Genomic DNA, 6,792 nt, shown 5'->3' on the forward strand with positions numbered 1-6,792 from the left:
TGATACCAGGTAACGATGGTGAGACGCCACCTATACTGCTGATGCAGACTCTCTCCCTGTAAATCAGTGAGACGGTGCTCCATTGGTAGTACAGTGGTACCTCAGGTTAAGTACTTAATTCGTTCCGGAGGTCCGTTCTTAACTTGAAACTGTTCTTAACCTGAAGCACTTTAGCTAATGGGGCCTCCTGCTGCTGCTGTGCCGCTGGAGCACAATTTCTTAACCCGAGGTACTATTTCTGGGTTAGTGGAGTCTGTAACCTGAAGCGTATGTAACCTGAGGTACCTCTGTACTGTACCGAGGCATGACTGTAGGGCACCTCCACACAAGGAGGGGTATTGGTTCAATCTTCACAAGGTAGTGTTGTTCATGCATAAAACACCTTCCAACTGGGTTCAGTCTAATGGATCAACACTTGACCCATATTTGGTTGGAACGCACGCTCCATGTGCACTGGGGATGAATGAGTCAATAGTCATTGTAGTTAAAATGAAACTGCCATGGACAGCATCAGTTTACCTCTGAATGCTAGGTACCAGGGTGAAGCAATTGGGGGTAACCATCACCTGTATGGCTTGCTTGTGAGGTAGAAAGCTAGATTAGGTGGACCAGGGGGCAGTCCAAGGGCTGCTTTCCCTTCTGGTCAACCTTCTGAGGGCCACATGATAGTGGTGGGTGGGGCCAAATGCAAAAGTGAGCAGAGCAAAGGATGCAGATTTCCCCTTTGTACAGTAGGTTGAACACTTGCAAACCCTTCTCCATTCAGACAAGCAGGAGATATTATCAGTGCCCAAGGACACATTCCGGCCAGGCAAAGACACTCAGGGTACAAATCAAAGTCAATGAGAGGTGTGGTGTGGGAGGAGTGATTGTTGCCAAAAGAGAGTTCCAAGGGCCAGATACAGAGGCCCTGAGGGCCACATTTGACACCCCAAAGTTTGAGTTTCCCCACCCATGAGATAAGACTTTGATCTGATCTGCCACGGCAATCCGCTATTATGCCTGCCTTCCTCGGTCCTGGCCCAGCTAGGAGAGCAGAGGGCAAAGGGCTGACCAGGAGGCCATGTAAAACAATCCCTTGAGCTGAATTCAAGCTGCGAAGCACCAGTTGTATCACTTGGCAACAGGCACATGATCTAGATGTAGGGTTTAGTTGGTGTGCGTTTTGCGCCTCAGTCCTTTTCTCAGGCCTCTCTGTAGATTAGATTGCTCTTGGAGCATCAGCTTCCAGGGGGGAAATTTAGGAGCCTGAGTTAGCTACTCTTTTGATCCACAGGAATACAAATCAGATGCAGAAAACAAAACACAGGACAGGACAGAGAGCAGAAGAAAGAGACTGTTCAGAACATGGATGGATTTTGCTAGTGCTTGGTTTGGTAGCATTGCGGTGGAGTGGTTAGAGTGTTGGACTAGGTCCTGGAAGAGCTAATCTTCACTTGGCCATGAAACTCACCGGGTGACCTTAGGCCAGTTGCTGCCTCTCAGCATAATCTACCTTGCAGGATTGTTGCAGGGCTTATATGAGGAGAGGGAGGGCCACATAAGCCACCTTGAGTTCACCTTTAGTAAGATCTAAATGCAATAAATAAAATAGAAATAAACAATAATGTTTCTTGGGCAAGGGTTCCCAAACTGTGACTTCATTCAGGTGGTCCGTGGCATGTCATCATTAAGTTTTTAGTTGTGATTTTAGTGTTTATTTTATTCCCTATTTTGTATTTCATTGAGTTCCATGGAATGAAAATTGTAATACAATAAAAGAGAATGTAAGAAATAAAAGAAGCAATAAAAATACAATTAAAAACCACACAGCACACTGCAGTTGCTACAAAAGACAGAAAAAAGGAGTCTGCCAGCAACTTTCAAATGATCCACAAGGAAAAAAGTTTGGTAACCATTGATCAGGAGGTTCAAAGGAATTAAGAGTACTGAATTTGAGTGATTTTTTTACACAAGGTCTCAAAAAACCCAGCAACTAAAAATAAAGTGTACGCTGTAGACAACACAGTAAAAAATCACAGGTCTGGAGCTTGTCATCCACACAAAAACCTTGATCCAAGCCATGGATCCTCATGGTTTTTACACAACAACAAGACCAGCAACAAATCATGGATCCCATCTGTGGATACAGCCAGGTGCTGGTGGTTTTGATGTTAAGATTATGAGGATCCAGAAGGATCTGTTTCTCCAGAAACAGATGGGGTGGGGAGTGCGATCTGGAGGATCGGAGAGAGAAGGTAACAGTGTCAATGTTCCAAAAGCTTGGTGATCCCTTGTCTACACTGATGGGCAGCTGCTCCACAGGGGTTCAGATTGAGGTCTCTCCCACTACCTGAAGATGTCAAGACACTGAATCTAGGATCATCTGCATGCAGAGAGCAATGCCATGTGTTACTACTCTCTCTCTCCCCTCAATAAATCCAACCTTTCTTTGAAAAGGAATCCAGTATTTTCAGAAGATTTTTTTTGGCAGGCTCAATAATTAAAGCTTACAACCAGGTTGCTACACATGTAGGTCACAACAGCTACAGCTATTCCACAGAAAATACACTGTAGTGTTCCATTCAGAGAGAGTTGTTTGGGGAACCGCTGGCTCTCGTTACTGTACTATGACTCCCAAGATCTCTATAATTGGCACGCCATACATTTAAAGCACCTATCATACCGTGTTAAACGGTCATGGCTTCTCCCCAAAGAATCCTGGGAGCTGCAGTTTGCTAAGGGTGCAGAGAGTTGTTAGGAGACCCCTGTTCCCCATGCAGAGATATAACTGCCAGAGTTCCTTTCGAAGTGGGATTATTAAACCACACTGGGAACTGTAGTTCTGTGGAGGGAATAGACAGCTCAGCATCCTTAAGTTCCTTTAATTCCTACTGCTCATAGATCTTTTTGTGGGAAACCATGGTGATAGTGCTTTATACTAATGGTGTGAACATGACCATGGACAATGCTGGCTGGGATTGATAGCATTGGGAGTCCAGCAACATCTTAAGCCCCCCTCCCCAGCTATCTGTACTATGTGATCCTTCTTTCAGAAAAAGGAATTGACAGGACCTGTAATTATCTACACTTCTAATTAAATCTTCGCTAGGAACCTATGTCAGTACAGGCTTGCTTTTTCCTCCCCAGGGCTTTTTTGGGGGGGGAGAGCTAAAAGATGAAGCACAGTCAACGGAAAGAGAATTTACCTACGCAATCAGCATTTGACTTAAGGCCTCTTCCAGGGACCGAGGTGGCCTATTAATGGATATTATCCATCACTACTGCTGCTGCTTCTCCCTCTCCCTTTTGTCAGCTTCTCCCTCCCCCTCTCTGTTCCTCTGCAGGGCTGACTCACTCTGCAGCGCAGAGCTTCAATGCAAAATCAGAACAAGGCGATCCGTTCCATTTCACAAGAGCTTATCTGCAGACCCAAACCATTTTTTCCTTAAATAGATGCTGCAAACGCTGGCATTTCACGTCCCCCCACACCCACCACCACTGCAAGGAGACCCATACAAGTATTGCCTTGGCAAGGTGGGGGGCGATGCTCCCCAATCCAATCTGTGAAGCTCGTAAAGGGTCTGTGGAGGGCTGAATGAGTCACGAAGAAGTTCTCAATGGCCCGAATCACTAGAGACTGTCTGCTGATGTAATTGCAGGGATGCCTCATCCTACTTCATCCTTACTAGGATGCAACAACACGGCTCTCAAGAAAAAAATATCCAGGCTTATTCTGATCTCCTGTGTTTCACTACTCTGTATTTCTGCACATGGTCCCTTATGTGGTTTTGCCTCCTCTGCACTCAAACAATACATCAGAATCTCAAAACATTTAGACTTGGGTAATGGTGCATAGGTGGATCGTTCGCTTTTTCTTTTAAAAATACATAGGACCCCCACCAGTTGCCATGCACATATTTGTGGAAAAAAGGGTGCATGCTTTGTACATTTCTTTGCAGGTTGTCTTTTTAAATTACGCTGCTCATTTAAAGAGACTAGTAGTAAAGGACTATGCACATCATGCTCCCGTCACTTTGGTATCTCCACCCACCTACAACTTAGCCCCAAATATCTGAAAGTGTCTGCTTCCCTGTAGACCTTCCTGAGTGATAAGATCAGTAGAGCAGACCCTCTTTGTAGTTCCACACCACACTCAGAAGTTTGGGTGGCAGTCGCCCAGGAGAGAGAATTCTCTGGGGCAGCCCCTAAATTGTGGACTTCCTACCCATAGAGGTGTGTCTGGCTTTTTCACTATACAGCTTTTGGGGAATGCTGGAGATGCACCTTTTTACCCTCACCTTTGACATCTAAGATGTGTGTTTTTCAGAGCCCACCTGTTTTCAGTTCAGATGGTCGTAAACCATCTTGGGGCCTGTTGGTGAATGGATGCTTAACAGCAACAACGCTCACATTTGGGAAGGAAAAGCTGCCACATTTACTCTGAAGCATTCAATTCAGCTGAGCCAGCTCCTAAATTTGCATGCACAGGATTGCAATCTCTTGTCTCTTTTGAAATTATCTACTTTCACAGTCAACAAGATATGGTATATAGCAGTCTAGAGCAGAGGTTCTCAATTGGTCCTATGTAACCCACCCAGGGGGTCCGTGGCACCATTCACATAACAAAAACAAGTATCATTTTTTTTCATAGTTGGGGGGCGGCGGTCCATGGCTTTGCTTTTTAAAAACGGGTTCCTCAGTACTGTGCTAATTGGGGACCACTGGTCTAAACTATCAGCGTAGGCACAAGGAGACCCATGTTCAAATCTTCACTCAGCCATGTCACTCACTGGGTGACCTTAGGTTATATCTCTATTTTTACCCTGCCAGTCCTCCAAGGAGCTCAAAGTGGTTTGCATGGCTCTCCGCCTCTCATCATCATCACAACCCTGTGATGTAGTTTAGGTAGAGAGATTTTAAGAAGCAATTCAGTAGCTATATACTTTGAAAGCCAGCACTGGACACCTTTCTAAGCAACGGGCTGCGATTAAGTCTTCATTTCCAAAAGTTATGTGGTCACGTCTTTGAATCTACTTCAAACGAGAAAACTAGATTGTTGGCTACCATACTTGTTTCATAATTATGGTGATGAAATCTTCCATGTACAGGTTAAATTATGTTACATTCAATGAAATATGGGCAGTATGAACCTGTCTTCAGACTATGCAAATATCTGGAGGAAACTTTTTCCCTTCATAAATGCCCATACATGAAAGAGCTGTTACTGCACAACTGTAGCTCATATTCCCAGAGCTAGACAATCCAGCTCTGGGGAAATTATGAAGTGCAGACTTTCATTAGCTACTGGTTGAAGTTATAATATGCCCAAATCAAGAGTCCTGATAATCATGGCTCTGGTTTTTAGAACATTTGCTCCATGAGTACAGGCTGGAAGTTGGAAAGATGAAGCATGGCAGGGCTGAGGAACTGCCTGTTTGATTTCAGCTACCGTATTTTTCGCTCTATAACACGCACCTGACCATAACACGCACATCGTTTTTAGAGGAGGAAAACAAGGGAAAAAATATTCTGAATGAAACAGTGGACGTATCATTTTTGTGCTTCATGCTGTGGCCACAGACATGTGATCTGATGGTGAATTTGGGGTGACCCAATGCAAAAATCCTGAGAATCCCTGTGGATCCATACTTTTTAACCACGTTTTTGCACCATTGCAGCCCCAGGCAACAGTGGGTGCGTGATTTTTTTTTGGGGGGACAGGCTGTAGTCATGGACATGCTATGTGCTCTGATGGGGAATTTTGGCTGACCCAATGCAAAGATCCTGAGGATCCATGTGGATCCATGCTTTGTAACCATGTTTTTGCACCATTGCAGCCCCAGGCAACAGTGGGTGCGTGATTTTTTTTTGGGGGGGGGCAGGCTGTAGCCATGGGCATGCTGTGTGCTCTGATGGTGAATTTGGGGTGACCCAATGCAAAGATCCTGAGGATCCATGTGGATCCATGCTTTGTAACCACATTTTAAGTGGGGAGGGAAGGAAAAACACAGAAGGCTAAGAATGCAGGAGAGGGCTATAACGTGAGGAAAGGAAGGCAAAAGTTTCCCCCCACCCACCCACACAAGCCAGCCAGCGCGCGCGCTCTCTCTCTCTCTCTCTCCCTCTTTAAATGGAAGAAAGCATATTTGAATGCTGTGTGTCTCCAAAAACAAAAAGCAGGAAGTCAAATCAGAATTTTAAGCCGAACCTGTAATCTCTCTTCCCTTCACAAACATTGTTCCTCCGGAGCAGGGAGAGGATAGAAGGACGGACGCTCTGCTCTTTCCCTCTCTACTTGCCTGGAGGGGAGGGGCTTTCCCTGCTCTTTGTTCGGACGCTCTGCTTTCCCTCTCTACTTGCCTGGAGGGGAGGGGCTTTCCCTGCTCTTTGTTCGGACGCTCTGCTTTCCCTCTCTACTTGCCTGGAGGGGAGGGGCTTTCCCTGCTCTTTGTTCGGACGCTCTGCTTTCCCTCTCTACTTGCCTGGAGGGGAGGGGCTTTCCCTGCTCTTTGTTCCGTTTGAGCAAACACAGCAAGGAAACAGAGAGGGCGGGCAGTAAGACCCTGAGGCAGAATGCAGGAAAGCAGCTTCCTGTCTCACGGAGCTCCCTTCTAGCGCGGTTTGATTTTTGCCTCATTTTTCGGCTCCAGGGAGCACACATTCGCTCCATAACACGCACAGACATTTCCCCTTCCTTTTTAGGAGAAAAAATCTGCGTGTTATAGAGCGAAAAATACGGTACATATCAGCCACAGCCAGCCTAGCCAAAGGAGAGATTATAATAAAAGCTGTAGCCTTCTAGCTACTGTT

Source organism: Podarcis liolepis (assembly GCF_965112155.1).
Source record: "Podarcis liolepis genome assembly, chromosome: 14".
In the NCBI taxonomy this organism is placed as follows: Eukaryota; Metazoa; Chordata; class Lepidosauria; order Squamata; family Lacertidae; genus Podarcis; species Podarcis liolepis.